Source organism: Plecotus auritus, assembly GCF_963455305.1.
Source record: "Plecotus auritus genome assembly, chromosome: 7".
NCBI classification, from domain to species: Eukaryota; Metazoa; Chordata; class Mammalia; order Chiroptera; family Vespertilionidae; genus Plecotus; species Plecotus auritus.
The window spans coordinates 37,144,107-37,165,878 of record NC_137774.1 but is presented as its reverse complement, the minus strand read 5'-3'; the positions used below and the strand labels follow the sequence as shown (position 1 = coordinate 37,165,878).

The 21,772-nt window shown below is 41.7% G+C and overlaps 1 protein-coding gene across 1 annotated transcript in view; it reads left to right on the top strand.

Moving 5' to 3' along the window:
* SMG6 (SMG6 nonsense mediated mRNA decay factor) overlaps window positions 1–21,772 on the top strand; it is a 232,056-nt gene that overhangs the window by 59,237 nt on the left and 151,047 nt on the right. The gene's annotated exons all lie outside the window — the stretch shown is intronic.

Genomic DNA, 21,772 nt, shown 5'->3' with positions numbered 1-21,772 from the left:
CAAAAATCACCAGGCCCAGAATTTGGCTAACATACTGGTGTGTATTCTGAAATGCTTTTTGGAACACTGAGGTTTTTTGAGGCAGGGGATGGGGTGGGAGAGGGCAGAGAGATGCTGATTGGCAGGATTTTTAAATGTTCTGATGACCAGGTCACAGCCAAAGGATGTTACCAGGATCCCGTCCTTTCCCTTTCCCATTTCCCTTTCTTTCTTCCCCCTTCCTCTTTTTCCTTTCCCCTTCCTCCTTCCCTTTATTTCCCTCCCCTTCCCATCTAGGTAAGGATATGTCGTTTAACTTGATGGAAATATGTGATATAGGGATAACATTATTTTGTGTGTTTGTTTGCAAGAGAGATTTGTTCCATGATGCCAAAGAATTGTTTTAAAGCATTGACAGAGAGTAAAGTTTGGTTTCCTGGCTGAAAGGTTATTATCTGAAATGCCAAGAAATGGGAATTGCCCCATGGAGACTCCATTGTAAAACAGACCTGGTGTTTCTGGACAGGTTATCGCTAGTTCTCTTATTGCACTTTTTCTTTTCTTTAAAAAAAATTTTTATTTATTGATTTTAGGGGGGAGGGGGAAAAGGGGAGAAAACATCGATTTGTTGTTCCACTTATTTATATATTCGTTGGTTGCTTCTTGTATGTGCCCTGACTGGGAATCGAATTCACAACCTTGGCATATTAGGATGATGCTATAACCAACTGAGCTACCTGGCCAGGGTCTTATTGCACATTTTCTTGTTGCTTTCTCTCACTCTGAAATTGATTTATTTTCCTTTCCATTTATATTTGAGGGTTCTACATTAGCTTACTGATGAGTGGGTTTGCCACAATGTCCCTTGAAACTTGGCTCTTCCTGGGACTTTGTAAGGCCCTCTGCTAGTCTGTCTGGGTTTTCAGTTATATCTGAATCATAGAAGATCATCTCCGCTCAAGTTGCCTGCTTACAGCATTTAGAATTCCCAGCAGAAGGCAAGATGCAGAGGCTGAGGTGCCATTTTGAACTTGGCTAATTATTCCTGAGAACAGCTCCGAGGATGCATGCTGTTCTGGAGGACAGTAGTGGTTTCCAGGAAGGAGGAAATAAAGTTTGTAAAGTGCTGTCCTGGTAAGGCTGTGAAGTCCAAAGGGGCAGGAGATTGATTCCTTCTTCATGACTCTGCTGGTTTTGCTACCAAGTGGGAAGCTCAGTGGACTCAGGAAATGGGGCCTCCTGAGGTGCCCTCCTATTCATTGTCCTGCCTTCCTCTAACCTCAGCCCACAGAGTTCAGTGAGCTGCCCATCACAGAGCTGCAGCCTCTGCCAAGATATTTTTCTAGCATCAAGTGACCTGTAATCTTGGGAGGTGTGAATGTAAAGGACCTTCGGCTCTTGCCTGTGAAGTATTTGTTGTCAGCAGCTTCTGCTCCATGAAAAGGAACACCTTGGCCTTTCATAGGCCACCAGTGAGTCCTTTTCTTGTAGCTGTTGTTTAGTAAAGGTTAAAAAATACAGACGAAAGGAAGGTGAGATGGTGAGAACAGAGAAAGAAGGAAATAGGTGGTTCCCCCGGTTGAGGCCAGGGAACTTTTTTAGTACTCTTCTCCATGGTTGTTGTATGAGGACCTGCTAGCCAGGAAGGACATGCCAAAGCCTGTGCCTGAGACCCTGCTACTCATTTCTGGCCTTGTCCTGATGCTCACCTCCATGAGGCAGTGGGGCCAAGAGGAGAATGATATGAGTTGGTCAGAAGTTCCTAGGGTGTTTCAGGGATAAACAGCTTGGACCACAGGATATAACACTCAACTAGGACAGAGAGCTCTGTGGACGTGCTGCCAAGTTACCCGGTGTGCAGCTGAGGCGGCCGTCCAGACCCCACTGTGTGGGCTGCCATTGGGAGAGGGGTGAGCAGAGCACACAGCGGGGCTGGTTGGTGGGAAGATGCACTTTTCCATTTCCCAGCATATGAGTCATCTTCTCTGGGCCCCTGTGCTGTGCTTGCATGGACAGTGGCAAGAAGGGGGTGTTGTGGCTGAGCAGCAGCATCTGTGCCGGGGGTGGAGAGGGAAGGGGGTTGGGGAGAGGGTAAAGGTTTAAATCCTTCACTAATCAGCAGCAGTTTGAATCACATTTTTATGAGTAAGGAAGTGATAAATCAGCCCTGAGTGTTCAGCCCCAAAGTCCTGTCAGCTGGTGCCCTTCTAAAGTCTTCTCTCCAGGCCACTCTGCTTGCTGTCAGAGTCGCCAGCCACCCAGCTGCGGGACCCTGACTGTCTGAAACCAGGAAGCAAGGGCCTGATGCTGCTTGGCCCTCCCAGGTGCTTGGGGTCTGTGGTGATTTGGCAGTCAGTGCAAGTTACAGAACATCTGGGCCATCATTTTTCTTTCCATTCCTTCTTGGACATATCCTTCTGGGTGGGTGTTTGCATAAGTCAGTTCCTGGACTCTGTGGAGAAGGAACGTTCCAGCATGAAGCAGAGGTGATCAGTGGTCCCCAAGGCAGTCGAGGTCCTCTCAGTCTGTGCTGGGGCTTTCCCTGTAGATGTGGACCTAAAGAGTATGATTTGGAGAGCAGCAGGGATGTCCTTACTAAAACATATGTCCTTTATGATACCCCTAATTCATTTTATTTGTGTGTGTGTGTGTTCAGTATTACCCTTGTATAACTGTCTTTTTTCAAATTACCTATAGTCCAGGGGTAGGAATGATACTATCACTTTAGTGTGATTACTTTTCAGATTTGTTTTCTTTGTCAAGAGAGACAGAGAACTGTTTAAAAGCTTTGGACACCTCACAAGACAAAATGGATGAAAAAGCTTAGATGGTGGTGAGAGAAAGGCATCTTTCCCCTTTTCCTAGGTTATAGTTTTCCCCAGAGCTCAGGGAGGTAGAGTTTGTGAGGTCAGATTTGCCCCCCTGTCCATAGGAGAAAATAAGTTGAGTTATGCCACATCATTTTACCAACTAAACTTTCTAGTCTCAGCAGTGATCTTAATACTCAGGGGTATTGGTGGGGGAGCTATTATCTCCTCTTATGAATGGGGCCTATGCAAAAACCCCACATTAGTGGGACTACAAAGAATCTAGAATCCTAGTACTCTATAGTGAAGTGGTTGGGGACAGATAAATTTGAGGGATGTTTAGGGTCCCTCAGCATAGTGTCTGGAATTAATTAGGCACTCAGTAATTATTGAATGTATGGATGAAGAAGGCAAGCCAGCGTTCATTGTATAGTATGTTCCTTACCTGGCCTGTGTCCAACATTATCTTGTGGTGGTGATAGGTGGTTCCCAGAGTGATGTCACAATTGGTAATCGCTCTATGGCATTCCCAAGCCTGAAGGGAGAAATCGGGCCTTCTCCACGTGCCTCAGCATTTAACACTTCAGTAGCCATCTGATTGGCTGACGTGATGCTGGAGGGTGAACTGTTGATCTAAACCACAAGCATGCCAAGAATTTTAATTTTTTAAAAATTCTGTAATTTAAGGAAATAAAACTCTAGTTTTTGAAAAGGAATAATTGAAGCAACATTTGTGGTAGAGCATCACTAAAAGCCCATTGCATCCCCCATCTGTGCCCAATTTGCTCCAATCTGCCCTCCCCCCTTTTTTTCTTTTTCTTCCTTTTTCTCTTCCCCTCTTGCTCTCTCTTTTAAAAAAATGTTTTATAATTCCTGGAATCAAAACCATCTCATGCACACACTGTTTTATTTTACTGCATTATTGGATTATACTTCCTATAAATCATTGGATGTTATTCATTGGCCACCACTGGAATAACTTCCCTTTTCTGTGCCCTGGCCCCTTCTTTTTCCTCCTCTACCAGTTCATAGAGTAGGGCTCTATTTCAGCCTTGCAGAAAAGCCCTGGTGGCAGCAAGAGGGCACCCAAGAGACACTTCTTACGTGTGCCATTGGTGTTTACTGCCTTTAGGGAACATTTAGGGGCTGGGATTGAGGCAGAGCTAGACTGGCATTCCTTTCATAATCAGTTATGCTTGCTTTTATGGTTGGTTAGTAATCCTGAATTGCAGGAGGTGAAGTGCCACACGTGCTCCTCCAGAGAGAGAGAGAGAATCACAGCTGTCTATATGGGACCGATAGAGCTTAACTCAGATGTGTGGGGACCTCACACCTACATGGCATTGTTATATATGGAGGTTGACTCTAGTTGGGAAATTCCATTCACAACCAAAATTTCTTTGTCTTTAACATACAGCCACCTTAAAGATCTTCAGTAAAGCGATTTGCTCCTCTGTGGCAGTTCACTTCTGTCTGAGTCTCTTACCCAAGCAGAATGTATGAAGTGCCTAATCCTCTGCTTGTCAGAATAGTTGTACAGGAAATCCACCTTTCATAAGGGGTTAAGCTTGAGTTTAGCTGCATAAACTGGCCCTCTCATTCCTCCTTCTATATTTCTGGTGGTAAAGCCCTTGGGCTTTTTCTCCTCAAGGATCCATGGGTAGATTGCTACAGGTAATCAGCACTGCCTGACCTTCATTTTCATAGTAAATTAACAGAGAGCCAGCTTGGCCGACACATTTTGTGAGAAATAGATTCAAAGGTCAGAAGAGGCTAGGCTTTAGAAAGCAGGCCAGGGGAAGATGCATCTTTCAGCTATGCCCTCTGTCCCTTGGGGCAAGATATAACTATCAACAGGCTGCTTAGCATAGACTTCTTCCCTCAGAATTTTCTGGAAAAGAAGAAAAAGTAAAGTTTTCAGTGGCCTACCCAGTTCTGGATTCCAGGGTCCATGTTGTTTTTAGAATGAATCCGTTACTTTAGTCTGGGGAGGAGAAGCAGTTATGAAAAGCTAAAGAAAGGAGAAAATTCATTTATACCAATTATTAAGCCTCTTATCATGTCAATTGAAGAAATGTCTGTTTTTGCCCCAAGGTAAAAGTGTGGTTTGATGTACATGGCTGCTTCGGTGTACAGTGCAGAAATGCAATATCCCATCATTGCCCAGTAGTTAATGTGAGCTAGATACCTCATCTCTGTTGCCATTTTATAGCTTCTCAATTTGATTTTTTTGCTCCAGGATGGACTTATTCTGAAAAAGAGATGGAATTGGGTGGAATGTTGGCAGCAGGATTCCCAGCTGCCTTTTCTGAGCTCTCTTTAAGCTTTTCCTGAGGAATAGAATTCTGAATGTGTAGCTTACAGAGGGCTCAGGTTGATATGTTCATTGAATACACAGAGGGAGCTGGTGTATTCTAGGGATGGAGGTTGGGAGAAGTAAGTTGTACTTGGGACCCTAACCAACTAAATGTTGGTCTGGGGAAAATTGTAGCTTTCAGAGGTAGTGGCCAATAATGACAACAGGACAACACTGTGATAGTATCTAATGACATTTTTTAGTTGCTATATATGAATTCTCATTTGATTTCTCCTATTAGCCCTCTGAGACAGGTGAGCAGGTATTTTATGTCTTATTTTATAGATAATGAGAAACATATCAGAAAGGTTAAGTGATGTAAGCAAGTTTGCACAGCTAGTAAATTACACTCAGGCCTCGAGTGTCCAGCCTTCTATATCAGAAGACACAAAAACTTCTCTGGACTTAATTGAGACAGATCAACAATGCAAGCATCCCCTGCCCCAAAATCCCATATCTGTGCAGCCACTGTTCTTTGATGAAGAAAGTGATCTTTGAATCTGATCTGAGACTAGAAGAGGGACTAAAGTACAGGTAAGAAAGTTGGCGGAATCAGAATTCTCCCAGGTTGTTTGAGGCTCAAGCGGGGCCACAGGTAAGAAGCTAGCAGAAGGATACAGTTTAGGCAAATCAAGGTTTTCTGGGGTTCATATTTACTGTTGTTATGGGCAAGGAGGAATCTCCCTCTCATGGTGGAAAATGTTTGTTCATGACCAGTTGGTAAAAGAATTGTTTGTATATTTGGATTTGTATACTACTAGAGGTCCAGTGCACAAAATTCATGCATGGGTAGGGTCCCTAGGCCTGGCAGGCGATCAAGGCTGATTGGGGCCTTCCTTCCCTAGCTGCCGGCCAGGGCCTTCCTTCATTCCGTGCCGCCCCCTGGTGGTCAGCGTATGTCATAGCAAGTGATTGAACTCCCGGTCTCCCGGTTGAACTCCTGAGGGGACACTTTGCATATTAGCCATAGATAGATAGATACCATCCAATTTTTTAAATCAATGTCATTGAAGTAAAGCTTATATACAATAAAATGTACCCATTTTAAGGGTGCATTTCAATACATGTGACCAATTTATATACTTTAAGTAACCATCATTATAATCAAGACACAGAACATTTCCATCATCCCAAAAAGTTTTCTTGTGCCCATTGCAGTTGATCTCCATCCCTATCCCTGGCTCCAGGAAATCTTATTTGCTCTCTGTCACTATGCATTGGATGTGTCTTTTCTAGAGTTTTATATAGATGGAATCATAAGTGTGTGCTCGTTTGTGTCTGGCTTCTTTTGCTCAGCATAATGTTTCTGAGATTTGTTCATATTGTTACATGTTATCAGTATTTCATTCCTTTGTATTTATTGTATAATATTCTGTTGTATGGATATACCACAGTTTTGTTGATCTAGTTACCTGTTGATGGAACCTTTGGGTTGTTTCTAGTTTGGGGCTATTATGTATTTTAGTTGTAATTCCAGTTTGGTCCTGGGAGCATGTCCGTGCAGCATCCACTTACTCCGCTGCCAGTTTTAATCCCCCTTCTGGGCTATCCTATGTAATAAAAGGCTAATATGCAAATTGACCTAACGGCAGAACGACCAGTTGCTATGACATGCACTGACCACAAGAAGGCAGACGCTCAATGCAGGAGTTGCCCCCTGGTGGTCAGTGTGCTCCCACAGGGGGAGCACCGCTCAGCCAGAAGCCAGGCTCACGACTGGTGAACGCAGCGGTGGTGGCAGAAGCCTCTCCCGCCTCTGCGGCAGCACTAAGGATGTCCGACTGCTGGCTTATGCCTGCTCCCCATCAGACAGACATCCTCCATGGGCTCCTGGACTGCGAGAGGGCAGAGGCTGGGCTGAGGGACCCTCCCCCGCCAAGTGCATGAATTTTGTGCACCGCGCCTCTAGTTATGAATATAACTTCCATGAACTTTTGTATGAGTGTCTTGCGAACATATGTTTTCATCTCTCTTGGGTAAATACCTAGGGGTGGATTTCTTTGGTCATATGGTAAGTGTTTAACTTTATAAGAAACTGCTAAACTGTTTTTCAAAGTGTTTGATCCATTTTACATTCCTTCCAGCAGTGTCTGAGAATTCCACTTTTTTTGCATCCTTGCCAACATTTGGTATTGTCTATCTCTTTTACTTTAGCTATTCTAGTGAATATGCAATGCTATTTCTTTTTTGATATATCTTTATTGATTTCAGAGAGGCAGGGAAAGGGAGAGAGAGATAGAAACATCAATGATGAGAGAGAATCATTGACTGGCTGCCTCCTGCACACCCCCCACTGGGGATTGAGTCTGCAACACAGGCATGTGCCCTTGGCTGGAATCGAACCTGGGACCCTTCAGTCTGCAGGCCGACATTCTATCCACTAAGCCAAACCAGCTGGGGCTGCAGTGCTATTTCATTTTGGTTTTAATTTGTGTTTCCTAGATGACTAAGGATGATGAGTGACTTTTCATATACTTAATTGCCATTTGTATATATTATTTGGCAAGTGTCTATTCAAATCTTTTGCCCATTTAAAAAATCAAGTTGTCTTTGTTAAGTTTTAAGAGTTATTTCTATAATTTGGATAAGCCCCTTATCACATAAATGTTTTGCAAATATTTTTCCCCGTTCTTTTTTTTTCTTCTCCTTTCTTCCTTTTGGATTTTTTTCCATCTCCCTCCTCCCCCCACTCTCCCCCGACTAGTTTCCTTTTTTTCTTTTAGTGGTTACCTTAGGAATTAAAGTATGTATACTTACTTGTCTTGCTAAAAGTAAAAAATATTATTCAGCATTTTCACTCTCCTCCTAAATAATACAGGGACCCTGGAAGGCTTAAATTCTATTCATTCTCTTTCCACTTATTGTTCTAATTTATATGCTGCTGTTGTCATGTATTTTATTTATTTTTATTATTTTTTAAATATATATATTTTTGCCCTGGCTGGTTTGGCTCAATGGATAGAGCATCGGCCTGCGGACCGAGGGGTCCCAGGTTTGGTTCCGGTCAAGGGCGTGTGCCTTGGTTGCGGGCGCATCCCCAGTGGGGGGTGTGCAGGAGGCAGCTGATCGATGTTTCTAACTCTCTGTCTCTCTCCCTTCTTCTCTGTAAAAAATCAATAAAATATATAAAAAAAAAATATTTTTTTGATTTCAGAGAGGAAGGGAGAGGAAGAGATAGAAACATCAATGATGAGAGAGAATCATTGATTGGCTGCCTCCTGCACGCCCCCTACTGGGGATCAAGTCCACAATCCAGGCATGTGCCCTTGACCGGAATCGAACCTGGGACCTTTGTCTGCAGGCTGATACTCTTCTATCCACTGAGCCAAACCAGCTAGGGCTGTTGTCATGTATTTTAACTATTCTTTTTCTTTTAAACTCCGCAGGACAAATTATTATTGTTTTTATTTTTGTTTTATTTGTTGTTATTTTGCCAGTAAATGTTTGTTTAGACTTTCCCATGTATTTACTACTTTCTTTTAATTTCCTTTAGCATTTCAGACCCTCCACCTGGGATCATTTTCTTCCTGCCTTAAGTATATTCTTTAGAAGTTATTTTGTGAAGTTCTTTCGATGACACACTTTTTGTTTTTATTTGTCTGAAAAGTTTTATTTTTCCTGTTCCTAGAAGATCTTTTACAGGTATTCACTAGTAATAGAACTCTATTTTTTCTTTCTTTTTTTTTTAAATCCTCACCCGAGAAAATTTTTTCCACTGATTTTTTTAGAGAGAGTGGAGGGTAGGGGAAAAATAGGGAGGGAGGGAGGGAGGGAGGGAGGGACACGTGAGAGAGATAAATCAATTGGTTGCCTCCCGTCTGTGCCCTGACCAGGGCCAGGGCCCAAACCTGTAACCTAGGCACATGCCCTTGACCAGAAATGGAACCCACAACTCTTTGGTCCACAGGCCGATGCTCTAACCACTGAGAAAACTGGTCAGGGCTGGTAATAGAACTCTAGGTTACAGTTATTTTGCCTCAGGCCATTTAAGATAGTTTACTGTCTCTGGGCTTTCACTGTTGTGATTATTTCTCTTGTAAAAGTAATCTATTTTCTCTCTCTGGGTGCTTTCTAGGTCTTTTTAAAAACTCTTTGATGTTCTTCAGTTTTAATGATTTGTCTAGGTTTATATTATTTTTCAGCTAAGTATTTGTTGTGAGTTGATTTCAGTAGTTTTGGAAGATACTTAGCACCTGTATCTTTTTTTTATTAAAGATACTGCATCTATCCATGCTTTTTCTTCTCGGATTGATTAGACCTATGTTAGACCTTTTTCAGTCTTTAATGTCTCAAAGTTCTCTCTCATTTTTCTGACTTTTCTTTTTTTGTGTGCTACATTCCAGATAACTTCCTTAACTCTGTCTTTCAATTCACTGAACCTTTCATTGGCTATATCTAATCTGTTAAATATGCCCCACTGAGTTTGGTATTTTAATTATAAATTTTTATTTCCAGATGTTTTGAGTTTTTTCTTCAAAACTACTTTCTTAGTAATGTCTTGTTCCCTGAACATATTTGCGAGCTTGTTTCTTATGTCTTTAAAATATATTAAACATGATTATTTTAGAGACTATGATTAATGGGTTCATTTAGGTGAGTTCCTGCTAATCTCATTTCTGCTGTTTGTTCTCATGTACCTTCTAAAATTTTTCTTGTGTAATTTAAATTTTTTTCTTGTAATCTGCTTATTTTCTGTGGGATTCCATTAGTGAGAATTCTTGGAGACCTGGGGTGGAAATGGGGATAGGATTTAAGTTTGCTGTTGTCCACAGCCCGGTGTAAGTCTAAAATAACCCCCTAAATGAAAATATCCGCTTGAGGGTTTTCATACCACCCAGGTAATGTGAATTCAGACTGCACACCCTTTGAGGACTAGTGTATAGTCCATATTTTCAGGGCAATATTTTTTTCTTTTCTAGTCAGACTCAGGGTTTGACACAGTGAATTTCCAGCTGTCTTCTCAGGGGGGTGAGGGTTATTTTTTATTCACTCCTATACTTTGGCTGTAGCTCTGTGGAATCCCAACTTTATGGCACAGATCTTGGGCATCCTGTTGTATTGGCTGTACCTATGAAACTTTGGAAACCAAGTTCATCAGGTAGCAAATGTTCTTAGGGTAAAGCCGGGCTATATCCCACACATATCTCTAGTTCCCCATCTTTATTCAATCCCTGACCAGAGGATTCCTTTCTAATTTACTAGCTCATCAATACTTTCTAAAAAGATTTTAAAAATACTTTTTCCAGAGTAATTAGTTGTTGAATTGGGAGGATAATTCTAGGTACCTAGTCTGCCTAGAGGAAATGCTATGATTCCTTTTCCTTTTTTACCATCAGACTCTAGCCTGCTTTTAGCTCAGTCTCTGAGCAGTGTGGCTAGGGCACCTGTATCTAGGGGGCAAGAGCATGTAGGCTGCTCTTTCAGAGAGTAGCTCCTTTTTCTACTCCTGGTTTTATGGCAGGTGGGGTTATTGAGTTCACCTTTTTAGATTTTTCTAAGAGGTGTTGAAGGTATATAGACTGCTAAGAGGACTAATTGGGTGGGGAAGAGAGGCAAGGAGAGTGGGGAGAGAGGCCTGCAGACATTTCTTACTAAGAGCATACGAGCTGGAGATCTGGAATAGAGTACTCTCTAGTTTCAGTCACATTACATTACATATCTGGTGAACCCTTTTGGCCCATAAAATCCTTTCCATTAGTCAGGGTGCTCTGTGCTTTTGTTCTTGACTACTGTTGTTCTTAGTGCTGTTTGGTTTGCTTGCATGTCTCAGTTTTCTTTTTAGAAGGCAGATTGTAATATATTTAGGAATTTATTTATTGTAATTGGGGTGTTCTGACTTCAGTCCCCTCTTCAGACATCAGATTCCCATCTTGAGGCTTATTTCAGAAAATGCCCATGTGATTCCTTGCCCCAAGTGCCAGCAGCAGATGCAGCAATTGACACGCTGCAGGGAATTTCCAACTGCTGGGCAGGTTTCTGAAATCCAGACACGTGCTGTTCACACTTTGGCTTCTGAAGCAAGGATCAGTGGTTGAAAGAGGGGAGGGGCTGGTAGGAGCCTGGAGGGAGAAAGATCTTGTAATGCCTGCCTAGGGCTTAAGGTTTTGTTAGCTTTCTTCATCCCTTCTCCAGCTGGCGTTGGCAGGGTAGAGTAAATCACTGCAGAGTGAACTCATTGGAGGCTTCTTTGAGGCATACCTGTGACGTCATCCTGTTATCACTGCTTGTACTGCATCACCTTCTTTCACTTCTCCCCTGAGAGAGGGTGATGCCCAGAACTCATGTCAGGGCAATGAGAAGAGAGAAATGTTTGGTAATTAGTATTTTGAGATGCCTGCTAAGGACACAATTGCAGGCCATTGACACATTCTTCAAGATTCCACTTTGGAAGAGAAAACCCTCTTTGTAAACATGGCCTGAATACCTTTTGTATATAAAACTACTTTTTAAACATGAAGAGAAAGACAATCCAGAAAAACTTGAAACTCCTAGGTAATCTCTTTGTTACCCCTGACTCCCTACCCTCCTTACACACAGATACACAAACACACACATGCACGTGCAGTGATTCTTTTAAAAGCATCAGATCATGTCACTCTGTTCAGAATCCTCCACTGCCTTCCCATTTCCCTGAGTAAAAGCTATAGTGTTTACAAGTCTTTTTATTTATTTTTATTTTTTTCCCCACTCCTTTTTTCTTTCTTTCTTTCTTTTTTTTAAAATAAATCTTTATTCAGATTATTACAATTGTTTCTCCTTTTTCCCCCCATAGCTCCCCTCCACCCGGTTCCCACCCCACCTTCTGCCCTTACCTCCCCCACACAGTCCTCATCCATGGGTGTATGATTTTTGTCCAGTCTCTTCCTGAACCCCCTCGTACCCCTTTCCCCCTGAGAATTATCAGTCCACTCCCTTTCTATGCCCCTGATTCTATTATATTCACCAGATTATTCTGTTCCTCAGGTTTTTAATTCACTTGATTTTTAGGTTCACTTGTTGATAGATATTTATTTGTTGTTCATAATTTTTATGTTTATTTTTTTCTTCTTCCTCTTCTTTAAGAATACCTTTCAGCATTTCATATAATACTGGTTTGGTGGTGATGAACTCCTTTAGCTTTTTCTTATCTGTGAAGCTCTTTGTCTGCCCTTCAATTCTGAATGATAGCTTTGCTGGGTAGAGTAATCTTGGTTGTAGGTTCTTGCTATTCATCACTTTGAAAATTTCTTGCCACTCCCGTCTGGCCTGCATAGTTTCTGTTGAGAAATCAGCTGACAATTGTATGGGTGCTCCCTTGTAGGTAATTAACTGTTTTTCTCTTGCTGCTTTTAATATTCTCTCTTTGTCTTTTGCTCTTGGCATTTTAATTATGATGTGTCTTGGTGTGGTCCTCTTTGGATTCCTTTTGTTTGGGGTTCTGTGCACTTCCTGGACTTGTAAGTCTATTTCTTTCACCAGGTGGGGGAAGTTTTCGGTCATTATTTCTTCAAATAGGTTTTCAGTATCTTGCTCTCTCTCTTCTTCTGGAACCCCCATAATTCTGATGTTGGTACGCTTGAAGTTGTCCCAGAGTCTTCTTACACTATCTTCAAATTTTTGGATTTTTTTTCTTTTTGCTTTTTCGGTTGAATGTTTTTTGCTTCTTTGTATTTCAATTCTTTGACTTGATTCTTGTGTTCCTTTAGTCTGTTGTTGGGTCTCTGTATAATATTTTTTATTTCAGTCAGTGTATGTTTAATTTTTAGTTGGTCCTTTTTCATATCTTCGAGGGTCTCGTTATATTTATCGGCCTTTTCTAGGATATTCTTGAAAAGCCTTATAACCGTGGTTTTGAATTCTATATCCAGTCGTTTGTTTTCCTCCATTTCTTTCGTTTGTGATCTGTTTCTTTGATGCCGCATTTTCACTGCTTCCCTGAGTTGGTAGGGTAGATTTGTGTGCTAGGTTTCCTATATGGCCCAGTGGGTCAGCCTCCCCAGTTAACCTGAGGTGGACACTCTTGGTGCACCCCTTTGTGGACTGTGTGTACAGCCTTGTTGTAGTTAAGTCTTGATTGTTGTTGGTATCACTGGGAGGTATTGACCTCCAGGCCAGTTGGCTGTAAGGATCAGCTGTTTCTACGCTGGGAGAAGTTCGGTGCTGGAGACAGCCTTATAGGATTAGACTTGCCAAATTGCAATAGCCTCTGTGCTCAGCTTGGATGAGGTGGAGTCTCAGGGTGGAGCAGACAGTCTTGGCTTCCAGTCAGCCTTGCCATTGCGCGCATGCGCGCCTGCAGACCTCTGCCTTCCCCGGCTCCTGAGTCTCCGCCCGAGAGTCCAGATTTCCCCCACAAGAGCGTGGGTCCCCAGGGGCTCGCCTGGAACTGGGGTTCAGTGCAGTCAGAACTGGGGTTCAGTGCAGTCAGGTGCTTCCGACTCCCTTCTGCTAGGGAAAGCCTGTGGCAACCTCCGCAGCCTTTGTGCACACTGGCGCACGTGTCTCCAGAACCCTGCCCACTGGAGCTCCCCCGGGTCTCCAAGTCTCCAGGTGCCTTTCTCTCTACCTGACAGTCCAGACGCCCCCTGTATGAGCCTGGGTCTACGGGGTTTCGCCCGGGACTGGGGTTCAGTGCAGTCAGAACTGGGGTTCAGTGCGGTCGGGGTTTCCTTCCCCCTTCCTCCAGAGAAAGTCAGCCAGGCTCTCAGCCACCCTTCCTCTCTGCGCGCACAAAGACCCTTTGCCGTACCTCCAATTCTCTGTGAGCTTTTCTCTTTCCTTCTAGTTGTAGAATTTTCACTCAGCCAGCTTTCCTGTGGTTCTGGATGGTGTCCGTTCTGTCTTTTAGTTGTAGTTTTGAAATTGTTGTGCGAGGCAGCAGTTTAGGTGCTTACCTATGCCGCCATCTTGGTTTCTCCTCCCACTCCTCAAAAATACAAACAAGTATAAATTAATGTCCTGAGCTACCTCAGGAAATGTTTTGCTCATTTTGGGCTACTTGCTCTTTGATGATTTCTTCACATGATGGTGATTTTGTCCTATCTCTCCTCAGCTTTTCAGCGCTTGTGCACCCCTCAATGCTGTTTGCTCTTTCCTTCTAGTTGTAGAACTTCCACTCAGCCAGCTTTCCCGTGGTTCTTCAAGCAGCTCTGTGACTGAGGCCTGCAGCCCTAGGCTGTCTCTTCCTATTGTTGCTGAATTTTTGGACTGGAACCCGGATTCTTTGTCCGCCTGAATCAAAGAATGAATCCATGGACAGAAAGTGGTATAGCATAGGTGGAGATTTATTGAAGAACAAGTACAGATTCGCATGTGGGGAGAGGGAAAGAGTCCCACAGAACAGACTCTCATGTAGGGAGGGGGAAAAGGTCCCCACAAGTCCTTTTTATATGGAACTCCCCCTCCTCACCACCACAACATTGCCTCTCCCTAACTTCATTTCACTACTGTTCTCCCCCTGGCTTACCTTACTCTGCTTCAGACACACTGGCCTTCCTGCAGTTCCTCTGATAAGCCAGGGATTCTCCCACCTTTGGACCCTTGCATTAGCAGTTTTTTATACTTGGAATACTCTGGCTTCAGCTCTCTGCAGCATAAATACCTCCCTCCTATAAGTCTTTGCTTAAATGTTACCTCCATGAGTCCTACCCTGATGTTTCTATTAACAGGCTGCACTTCCAACCTGTACTTATGATTTCCCCTATCCTGCTCTACTTTCTTTTTCATAACACTTATTTTCTAAATACTAGGTAACTTATTTTTTGTACATACATATACATTTTAAAATATTTTTTTATTTATTTCAAAGAGGAAGGGGGAGGGAGAGAGAGATAGAAACATCCATGATGAGAGAGAATCATTGATTGGCTTCCTCCTGCAAGCCCCCTACTGGGGAATGAGCCCACAACCCAGACATGTGCCCTTGACTGGAATCAAACCTCGACCCTTTAGTCTGCAGGCCAACGGTCAATCCACTGACCCAAACCAGCTAGGGCTTGTGCATGTATTTTAACTTATTTTCCCCTACTGCTGCTCTGCAAGAATGTAAGCTCCCTGAAGATAGGGATCCTTGACCTGTTTTATTTGCTGATGTATTGTGAGCATCCAGTACAGTGCCTAGTGTGCAGTAAGTTCTTAATATGTTTTGAATTGAGTTCAGATCAATAATTAAGTTTGTCAGCAAATCAGTCTGGGCAGTGAAGATTGAATCGCAAGGCTAGGGTGTTTTTGTTATCTGGGTCATTTTACTGTCTTTCCTTGTTTTTTTGTTAAGGTGATATTTCTAAAAATGTAATTTCCAAATGCATGTTTTGTATCCTGGCAGCATTAAATTAAAATACATTAAATGTGCCTTGGTATTTAGCGTTAATCCTGGAGCCAATGTCTTCGGGGCTCTGGAAAGCAAAATTTCTTTGGGAACAGCATACTAATTTTTTCTGGCCTCCTAAATCTTTCATCATTTATTCTCTGTCTTTCTTCCTGCCCATAAATATTCTTTTATTTCTCCTTCTCATTTACCATATTTTTACTGTCACCATACTGAGGAATGCTGTCCAGTATATGAAAGCTAAATAATTTTTTAAAAAAAAGATTTAACATTTTGGGTTTTGTGGAAAGTACTAAAAAAATAAGAATAAAAGCCTGGCCAGTGAGGCTTAATGGTTGAGTGTCAACCTATGAACCAGGAGGTCACAGTTTGATTCCCACTTGGTGTACATACCTGGGTTGTGGGCTCGATCCTCAGTAGGGTGTGTACAAGAGGCAGGCTATCAATGATTCTCTTTCATCATTGATATTTCTCTCTCTCTCTCCCTCTCCCTTCCTCTCTGAAATCAATAAAATAAAATAAAATTTTAAAAAGGAATAAAGGAGGAAACCACCTATAATCTAACTTCCCAGCAATGATATTCCTTCCTGTATGTATTTATGAATATCAAGATTTTTTTAATACAGTTGAAAGGATACTGAAAATGTTTGATTCTACTGTTTTCACTTAATATAAGTATTCCATTATAAATTTTTTTGTAAACTTGTTTAATAGCTGAATAATGTTCTCATATGAGTATTTTAACATTCATGTAATCATTACCCTGTTTTTGGACATTCCCCTCCCCCCACTTTTCTAGAATAAATAATGCTGTAATTATCTTTCTACATAAAACCTTTGTCTGCATTTCATATTGTTTTATTATAATATATTTTTAGAAGCTCAGTTTTTGGGTTAAAGGGTTTTAAAGTCTTTTTTAAAAACTGATTTGAGAGAGAGAGGAAGGAGAGAGAGAGAGAAGCATTAATTTGTTGTTCCACTTATTTATGTGTTCATTAGTTGATTCTTGTATGTGTCCTGTCTGGGGATCAAACCCACAACCTTGGCATATCGGGACAATGCTCTAACCAACTGAGCTACCTGGCCAGGGCAGGGTCTGAAGTCTTAATGCTTTGATATGTGGTGCTAGATCACTTTCTTAAGAAGTTGTGCCAACTTATACTTCTACAGCAGTGTTTGAGAATGCCCAGCTACCACCTCTTACTAGCACTGAGTATTTTTTAAAAAAAATATATTTTATTTATTTTTTTACGGAGAGGAAGGGAGAGGGATAGAGTTAGAAACATCAATCAGCTGCCTCCTGCATACTCCCCACTGGGGATGGGCCCGCAACCAAGGTACATGCCCTTGACCAGAATCGAACCTGGGACCCTTGAGTCTGCAGGCCAACACTCTATCCACTGAGCCAAACTGGTTAGGGCAGCACTGAGTATTTTTTAATGTTTTATAGTCCTTGGTACAATGACTACATTTATATATTTGTTGAATAAATGATAAATGACAAACTATCTTTTTGTAATGGATTTTATTTTTGAGAAGTTTTAGTTCATAGCAAAATTGAGTGGAAAGTACAGTGTTTCCATGTATGTCCTGCCCCCAAACATGCACAACCTCCCCCACTATCAATATCCAGAAACAGACTGGTACATTTGTTAAAATTGATGAACCTTTATTGACATGTCATCATCACCTAAAGTTTATAGTTTATGTTGATGGTTACTTTGGGTGTTGTAAATTCTGTGGGTTTTGACAAATACATAATGGCATGTGTCCACCATTATAGTATCAGATAGAATAGTTTTATTGCCCTAAAAATCCTCTGCGCTTTGCCTATTCATCCCTTCCTTGCCCTAACCTCTGGCAGTCACTAATCTTTTTTTTTTTTTTTTAATATATTTTATTGATTTTTTACAGAGAGGAAGGAAGAGGGATAGACAGTCAGAAACATCGATGAGAGAGAAACATCGATCAGCTGCCTCTTGCACACCTCCTACTGGGGATGTGCCCGCAACCAAGTTACATGCCCTTGACCGGAATCGAACCCAGGACCCTTCAGTCCGCAGGCTGACGCTCTATCCACTGAACCAAACCGGCTTTGGCAATCACTAATCTTTTTACTGTCTCCATAGTTTTGCCTTTTCCAGGATGTCACATAATTAGAATCATATAGTATGTAGCCTTCCCAGATTGGCTTCTTTCACTTAATAGTATGCATTTAAGATTCCTCCATGTCTTTTCATGGCTTGATAACTCATTTCTTTTTAGTGCTGAATAATATTTCGTTGTCTGAATATGTCACAGTTTATTTATTTATAAATTAACCTACTGAAGGACATCTTGGTTGCTTCTAAGTTTTACCAATTATGCATAAAGCTGCTATAAGCATGTGTATGAAGGTTGTTGTGTGGACATTAGATTTTAACTCGTTTATAAATACCAAGGAGTGTGATTGCTAGATCATATGGTAAGGCTGTGTTTAGTTTTGTAAGGATTGCTAAACTGTCTTCCAACCTATCTTGTTTTAAATTTCATTTCTTTGGTTATTGGTCAGAATGGACATTTTTTCCTATGTTTCATTAACCATTTATAGTTCTGTGTAGTTTTGTACTCTGCTCATTTTTCTACTAGTATCCAGCCTAGGATCTTTTGTATCAATTTATTTGAGCTTTATAGGTAGTAAATACACTAAGTCCTTTCTGTATTCATTAATAATTTTCTTAATTGTATTTGATTTTAATTATGTTCATGCTTTTTATGTAGAAAAGTTTTTAAATAGTTAAAAATGTCATTCTCTTCCCCCACCCCCTTTGTGGTTTATTCCATTGCTCTTAAGCTTAAAAAGGTCTTTCCACTGGAGAAATTTTTAACTGGCTCTGCAAATATATTTTCATTCCCATGAGCTGGAGGGAATTCCAGTAACATTGTTAGGTAAGAGATTTGAGGAACCACTCCTACATGCTTAATTAATGCAACAACATATTGTGAGAGTAGATCTTTTGCATCATAAAAGTTCCCAAGCAACAGATCAACCCATTTTTATACATTATACTTTGAATGAGGTAAGGTTGGAGTCATTATAGATTGCATTGTCAGGGTCAGACTGCTCATCTCATCTCACCTCAGGTGAAAACTTGCCAGCTAGGAATAGTTCAGGTTGGAAGTTAACATGGGTTCATAGGTGAGTGGTCTTGTTATCTTGCTATTTCAGGGAGGAAGCAGCATGGTTGCCTTTGTGGTTATCCTACTTTTCACTAATGAATGAATCATCTGTGTGTAACAGAATGTTACTGAGGAAGTACATCTTTATTTTGGAGTAAAAGCTCTTGGAGTAAACCATCTATTGAGCAAGGGAGTAAGGCTGTGCCAGTGGAAGGCCCACAAGCCACCAGTGCATGGGATCATACTCTACCAGAGACATTTAGATACAGGTATTTCCCATAATCTCTGATTTGGCTTTGTAAACACTGTGGAAAGTGTACTGAGGACAGCATTCCTGCTGAGTGAGTCAGTGCACCTGACTATCTTGGACTTGGGGATGTGCAGGAGGCCAGAGTATAATGAGATATCTTTGAAATTTCTTTGCTTTAAGGAACTCAGCAGTATAGGATGGAACAGATGTATGCTGCCCAGAGTGGGGAATCAGGTCATGATGTTTCTGTTTTCTGGGTGATTGACTTTTGGGATGGGGTCTGCTGCTGAAAATGTGGTCTGTCTTTTCTCTGAAGGCCATGCTTATGAACTTTGCAATTAATCACATTTTTGTAAAATAATACATATTATACATACATTCATAAAAAGACTGACGGATATTGATAAACACAATCATAATTCTCTAGGATTTTGGAATTACGGTGTTTTAAATTATCTTTTGTTTTCTCTTATTTTTGTGGCTTTCTATAATCACAATATTTTTGTAATAAGAAACATTTTTAGAAATTATGACAAAAATGTTTGAAGTTAGATAAAACTAGGTTCTAATTCTGGTTCTGTTATTTGCTATATCATGCAAATTACATAACCACTTCTAAATCTGTTTCTACATCTAGTACCTTGTGCATAAACAACATTTAACAGATTAAACCTTCTCACTACAGTATATTTGCCACTGATTGGATATCGAACTGTGACTCTTGGTTCATGGGCCGACACTCAGCCACTGAGCCACACTGGCTGGGCACAAACTTTATTTCTTAAAAAATTAATGTATTTCTTGCAGCTAAGTAATTGTGGTTGGTAAAATGTTCAGTTGTTTTAAAACATTTCCTTTAAGACAGCCTTATTCAAGTTCCATGATGATAAAGCCCTCAGAACCCCTTTGAGATGGTAATGCTACAACAGATGGCTTTGAGAAACCAGGATTAAAAATCTTAGACATACTTTCCCCCCTTTTAGTTTTAGCCGGAAACTATGGGCCCTCTTTCTCCCTCTGAAGACAGTAGGAAGCCAAATTTATAAAGAAACTAGAGGCCTGGTGCACGAAATTTGTGCACTCAGTGGGGAGGGTTCCCTCAGCCTGGCCTGTGCCCTCTCGCAGTCTGGGAGCCCTCAGGGGATGTCCGACTGCCATAGAGGCAGGAGCTTGTCTGCCGTGAGCCCAGCGTCTGGTTGAGCAGCGCTTCCCCTGTGGGAGCACACTGATCACCAGGGGGCAGCTCTTGCATTGAGCATCTGCCCCATGGTGGTCAGTGCGCATCATAGCAACCAGTCATTCTGCCATTGTCAATTTGCATATTAGCCTTTTATTATATAGGAGGGTTCCTATTAACTAATGCTATTTAGCCTATGGATGGTCCTTTCCAAGGGAGATTGGGACAGAGCCATTATGGAACCTGCTATCAGTTTCACCCTTGCTTTGAGGCCCTTAAAGGCAAAGAAGGTCCTTTTGGGAAGTGTTGGAAAGACCTCCACATGTGTGTGCTATTTCTTTAAAAGAAAGTCTAGCGGAAGTGATGCTGTAGGGAACATCTGCACTTGGGGCTGAGTAGAGAGAGCGAGATGCGCTGCAGCTGGTGTAAGGCCCTGGCAGGCTGAGGCGCTGCTGTCTATTGGGGTTTACTTCTGTCTACATTGAAACATGGCTTGGGAGGGGGTTGGTGGCCTGCTGCCAGCCTCAGTTAGCCTGCCCTTCTCTTTCCTCTTTCCTCCTCAACCCCCCATCCCCCAGCTCCCCTCCCTCGTGCTTTAAAGTCACATTTCCAGGCCAGACGTAGAATTAATCTCTGGGCACTTCACATTGCTGGCAGCTGAAAGCAGGATGTGGGATCTTTTTTTTTTTTCTCTCTCTCTCTGCGTCTTGGCTGACTTTTTTACCTCTCGAAGAATTTGGAAGGCCGTGAGATCCCCCCCCTCCCTTCCAAGTACTGTGGAGTTTTTCAGCACGCTGATCACCCTGCTGCGGCTTCACCCTAATAGACTTCATATGTTGATGCAGTTGACATCAGTATCAAACTATTTTACATGTGATCTGGTGTATTTCCTGAGGAAATCTGCAAGATATTTATTAAGAACTAATAAAATAAACCTCTCCATGAGTTTTTAGGTAGTTTTCAATTTTTCATGTCTCTCTCGTTTCCTCTTATCAATGAGTTGCTATTTTCTCTTTACTCTGACCATTGCAAAAGGAAACAAAAATAAATGTTTTAAACTGTTCCTGAAGGGACAGAGAGAGAGAATAGTTCTGCCATGATGTATCAGCCGGGGCTGTATTTTTAGTGCAGCATTGTAGAAACTAAAAATATCCTGTTATAGTGGATCCTTTTTATAGGTCTGTGTGTGTGTATGTGTGTGTTTATAATGTTGTATGCACAAGTGCCTTTGTGCATCGGCAGCCGCTCTTCCCATTACAGCTGGACTCCATTAGTCCTTGAAAATTAATGTAATCCCAGTTAAGAAAAAAATTAATTACTCTACCAGAGCTGCATTTTATCCAAAGCTAGTGTTAGCTCCCTAGCTGGCAGCTTAGTTTGAGAGGCTCCAGGGGCCCATGGAATTGTGGCTTTGGTATCACAGCATTTGCTGCTGTGTTTTTCCCGTTGAGAGCATTCCTCAGTTCTTTAGGGTTAAACATGTGGCATGCAGAGAGTAACTGCAGACCTCTCTGCCTCAGTGAAATACCATGTTCCAGTCTGATCATCCCCAAAAGAGATGTCTGCCACAGGTTTAACTCACCTGCCATAGCAGGGTTTCTTATCAGGATTTTTTAAAAAAAGAGATTCTTTGGTAATGGTGTTCTCTGGAGGAGAAATACCGTTTATCAAAGTCCAAAAGATGCATGGGATTTGCCTATAAGGGTCCTTTGTGGACAATGAAGAATGACAGTCGCAT